Raw genomic sequence first — 5221 nt, 5'->3', positions numbered from 1 at the left:
GTCATACTGTACTAGAAATAAAAGCAGCTTGTATAAGTGACATACTGTCCTGTCCTGTTTTATTCTGTTTTTGGTCCTCTGGCTTAATCTGTTAAGTTAGGAGATGACATTTTAAATTAACCGTTTTCTTGACATTTTCAAACCTTAAGAGGGTGGCCTGCATAGTAATCCTAATGTGGAACATAACAATGAATCTCTAATCTCTAGAAAAAAAGATACCGAGTGTTTATATGTGTGTTGAGAGAGAGAGAGAGAGAGAGAGAGAGAGAGAGAGAGAGAGAGAGAGAGAGAGAGAGAGAGAGAGAGAGAGAGAGAGAGAGAGAGAGAGACATGCAGAGACAGAGACAGAGACAGAGACAGACAGACAGACAGACAGACAGAGACTGAGAGAGAGAAACACACACAGACAGTTTCATAAATATTCTCATTTTATAGCTATTTGCTTTCAGTGACAGAGGTTTTTGTTATAATAGTATTGGTGTCTAACACTCACAATCTCTTTAGAAATTAAAGTGTGGCTCCAATGGAGCCGAGTTTGTTGGTTTGAGGCCAAGCCACCACCACAGGGCAGTAAGTAAGCCGTTTACTTGGAGGAGGTGTACTTGGTGACGGCCTTAGTGCCCTCAGAGACGGCGTGCTTGGCCAGTTCTCCGGGCAACAGGAGCCTTACAGCCGTCTGGATCTCCCGACTGGTAATGGTGGAACGCTTGTTGTAGTGGGCCAGGCGAGAAGCCTCGGCGGCGATGCGCTCGAAGATGTCGTTCACGAACGAGTTCATGATCGACATGGCTTTGGAAGAGATACCAGTGTCGGGGTGGACCTGCTTCAGCACTTTGTAGATGTAGATGCTGTAGCTCTCCTTCCTCCTGCGCTTCTTTTTCTTATCGCCCTTGGCAATGGCCTTCTGGGCCTTTCCGGCCTTCTTGGCAGCCTTTCCAGATGCCTTGGGTGGCATGATGATGCTCGTGCTGGCTGGCGTTGCGATACAATAATGAACTTTTGCGCGAGTCGAGCTTTCCTTTTATATCCCGCTCGCGACTCAGCTCAGAGCGGGTCGCGTGGCGGAGCGCGCTGATTGGTCAGTGGCGGACTCCCTTGATCCTGAGCGGGGTATATAACACGAAGCTCGATCTGCGGGCCGGCATAAAACACCACAAACCCACAACAGCAGCAGCAATGTCAGGACGCGGCAAGGGAGGCAAAGTGAAGGGCAAGTCAAAGTCTCGCTCCAGCAGGGCCGGACTTCAGTTCCCCGTGGGCAGAATTCACCGTCTGCTGCGTAAAGGCAACTACGCCGAACGCGTCGGTGCTGGCGCTCCTGTCTACCTGGCAGCCGTCATGGAATACCTCGCTGCCGAAGTTCTGGAGCTCGCCGGTAACGCCGCACGTGACAACAAGAAGACCCGTATCATCCCACGTCACTTGCAGTTGGCCATCCGCAACGACGAAGAACTCAACAAACTTCTGTCTGGCGTAACCATTGCACAGGGAGGTGTTCTTCCAAACATTTAGGCAGTTCTTTTGCCAAAGAAGACAGAGAAGAAGTAAGCACTTCTGCCACCCACCACGACAAATACCATAACCAGGCTCCATCCGGAGCCACACACACTTTAATAGAGAGATTCAAGTAGACAATCAACTTTCAAACATTAATAATAACATTTATATTGATTTCATTTGGAATGTGTACATAACAAACAAACAAACAAAACAAAATTATAGGGGATATTCAGCATCACTTGGAATATTAACCAATCATATAAATCCAATATATATTTTATATTTTACTTTAAGCGAGGAATTCATATTCTATCAATTTTTAATCATACAAATGAACAAAAGCAATTCTTCACTAGACGTAATGAATGAATAAATGATCAAGGTTTTAATGTGTTTCATGAATAAATATATATATATATATATATATATATATATATATATATATATATATATATATATATATATATATATATATATATATAATATAATATAATATAATATATTATAATACTTGTGAACCAGAATATGTTTGAGCAGCAGCGATCGTGCCATTGGCCGAAGTGCAACAATTCAAATAATTTAAAGGGCCTGCTCGGGTATATAAGAGAGGCTGGGAGACTGGGGCCGGTGGTGGGTGATGGGTGATGAGTGATGGTGTGGTGTGGTGTGGTGTTGTTAAGAGTTGATTTACGGCCAGCCAGCCAGCTGCAGCCAAGGCAGGGCAGGGCAAGGCAAGGCAAGGCAAGGCAAGGCAAGGCAAGGCAAGGCAAGGCAAGGCAATAACAGGACAGGACAGGCAAGGCAAGGCAAGGCAAGGCAAGGCAAGGCAAGGCAAGCAGGCGGGCGGGCGGGCGGGCAGCCAGCCAGCCAGCCAGCCAGCCAGCCAGCCAGGCAGGCAGGCAGGCAGGCAGGCAGGCAGGCAGGCAGGCAGCCAGCCAGTCAGCCAGCCAGCCAGCCAGCCAGCCAGCCAGCCAGGCAGGCAGCCAGCCAGCCAGCCACTCCCACTTTGTATTTATATGCATTCAATTTATATTCAAACATTATATATGTTAAGGGCCTAGTTTTAGTGTTTATTTTAAAAATGACAAACATCGAGTCGTTTTACCAGTCCTTTAGCGTTAACGGTGATGCATTTTAAAACTGAACAGAAATCACCTTTTCTGGATATATCAAATATCGAATCCGCTTAATGTGCCTACAATTCAATCATTCAAAAAATACATAATTTACATCATGCCTTTTCATAGAACAGACAATAAGATTTGAGACAATAAGAACTTTAGTTTTATAACTAAAGTTGCACAATTATACCAACTCTATGGTGGCTGGGTGGTAAGGTGTGTGGCTGGTGTTTTGGAAGTCGCGAGTTCAAACGACCCAATGGGAGTACTTTTTTTTTTTTATGCCATACAATCTTCCTAGTACTATTATGTAGATGTGTGTGTGTGTGTTTTTATTCATTCTTTGGTTTTATAGATGACATACATATTGACTCCTTTTACCGGTCCTTAATTAGGCTCTGGGGAAGCAATGGTGGTGGTGGTGGTGGTGCATTTAAAACTAAACCAAAAATCACCAGTTCTGGACGCGTCAAATATCATATCCGCTTAATGTGTCTACAACCTAATTACTTAAAACTACACTATTTAATTCATTCATATCATGTGCATATTGGTCATTATGCTCATACAACCGACATAACAATTTATTTTCATTATTAGAATCATACATTTCATCAAGTAATACAGATACAAAGAGATTTTCTTTCTGAGAAGACCGTTAGTATTGGCTGGCTGGCAGGCAGGCAGGCAGGCATTTGAGGGTTATTATTTCGCCTGTTGATTGGGGGGAGGGTTGATGTGTTAGGGGGTTTTCGGTTAGGTGTGGTGGTGGTGATTGGTGGTGATTGGTGGTGGTGGTGATTGGTGGTGATTGGTGGTGAGTAGTGGTGGTGGTGGTGGTGGTGGTGGTGGTGGTAGTAGGTGGGAGGGGGGGGGAAGGGGAATGATGGTCTGTGGATTCCTTCTCCGTACCCCTTACATATAAGCAAAAACATGCCTTCCTGTGGGTATAGAAACATTAACACAAATTATATCAGTAACTGATATTGTAGCCTTTTAAACAGAAAAGATTTGTACATACAAATACTTTTAAATTATCATTTATTTGTGGAAATGGCATTTACGTCATTAAATTGATACCTCAGCATCAAGTGTCCTGCAGTGGTCCAGTGGTAAAGTGTATATAAGTGATGCGTATTCTTGGAGTTGCGAGTTCAAACCCGGATTAAGCTATATATATATATATATATATATATATATATATATATATATATATATATATATATATATATATATATATATATATATATATATACAACATGTTTTGTTTTGGTTGTTTGTTTTTGTATAAAGCCTCACACACTATATTAAGCGAGTTTGTTTTAAACATGACATACATATTAATTCATTTTACCAGGCCTTATTCCACACAACTCCGTGAATTTCCCGTGGAGCCAGCCAGCCAGCCAGCCAGCCAGCCAGCCAGCCAGCCATTCAAACAAAAACAAACGAAACAAAACAAAACAAAACAAAAAACATTATTGCCAACAGCATTTGGTGTTCCCAGGCGGTCACCCATCCAAGTACTAACCAAACCCAACGTTGCTTAACTTCGCTGATCGGACGAGAAGCGGTGTTCTCAACGTGGTATGGCCGTTGGCATGAGACTGCCTACACATTGTGGCTAATAACCAACTCTTTTTAGTCATCACGGCAGGATACGGACCTTCTTGTGGTGTCTTAATGGTAATTGTATCCTAACATATTTTTGTCTCCTTGGCATGGATATTTAACATCGTTTATTCAGTCTTGGGTTTATGTTCTTTCGCCATTTACAGACATTTTACATCTACCTACTTCCTCAGCCTACCCTGCCAATTTCTAATGAATTTGTGGATTTTCTTTTGTAATACATACATGTGTGTGCTCATCTGCTCTTCAGTTTTTATGAGATTTGTCTCATCTGTCCTGCTTTATGATACTTTTACAAAGAACATGAACAAATGCTTCTATTTTAGAGAAGATATGGGATCCAGGTTTCGGAGCCGTAAAACCAACCGTCGTGATTGGTGGACGAGTTGCCAGGTTGCAGCTTCTGTACCGTGCCGGCACATAAATAGGTTCGGCTCAAGCGGCGGCAGCATCATTCCCCCGTGACTGTCTGAGCGTCTCTCATCACCTTGGTTATCTCATCATCATCATGGTAGAAGCAAAGCCTACCAAGAAGGCTGCGGCTGCTGCTGCTGTGGTGGCCACCACCAGGAAACCTCGCGTCCAGGTTGCTCACCCGAAAACTAGTCAAATGGTTCTAGCCGCGGTCGCAGCACTCAAAGACCGTAAGGGCTCGTCTCTACAAGCAATCAAGAAGTACGTTGTTGCCAACAACAAAGTCGAGGCTGCCAAGATCGCCATTTACATCCGAAGATTTCTCAAGAAAGCAGTGGCTGACGGCATTCTTGTTCAGACCAAGGGAAGTGGAGCTAGTGGATCATTCAAGCTGGCCGTAGCAGAGAAGAGGGCCGTTCTAACTCCCAAGAAAGCCACCACAACCAAGAAACCATCTACAGCAGCAAAGAAGGCCGTGGTAACTCCCAAGAAAGCCGCCACAAGCAACAAACCACCTACAGCCTTGAAAAAGAAGCAGCAGCAGCAGCTTGTTG

At 43.8% G+C, this 5221-nt stretch overlaps 1 non-coding gene across 1 annotated transcript; it reads right to left on the bottom strand.

Moving 5' to 3' along the window:
• Positions 1–4103: 4103 nt before the first annotated feature.
• Positions 4104–4222, bottom strand: LOC138362303 (5S ribosomal RNA). The gene has a single exon (XR_011227554.1). It is a non-coding gene; the product is annotated as a 5S ribosomal RNA (ribosomal RNA).
• Between the last annotated feature and the right edge of the window lie 999 nt (positions 4223–5221).

This window comes from Procambarus clarkii, unplaced genomic scaffold (genome assembly GCF_040958095.1).
Source record: "Procambarus clarkii isolate CNS0578487 unplaced genomic scaffold, FALCON_Pclarkii_2.0 HiC_scaffold_1605, whole genome shotgun sequence".
NCBI lineage: Eukaryota > Metazoa > Arthropoda > Malacostraca > Decapoda > Cambaridae > Procambarus > Procambarus clarkii.
Note: the sequence above shows the minus strand (reverse complement) of the source record. Positions and strands in the feature narration are given on the sequence as shown.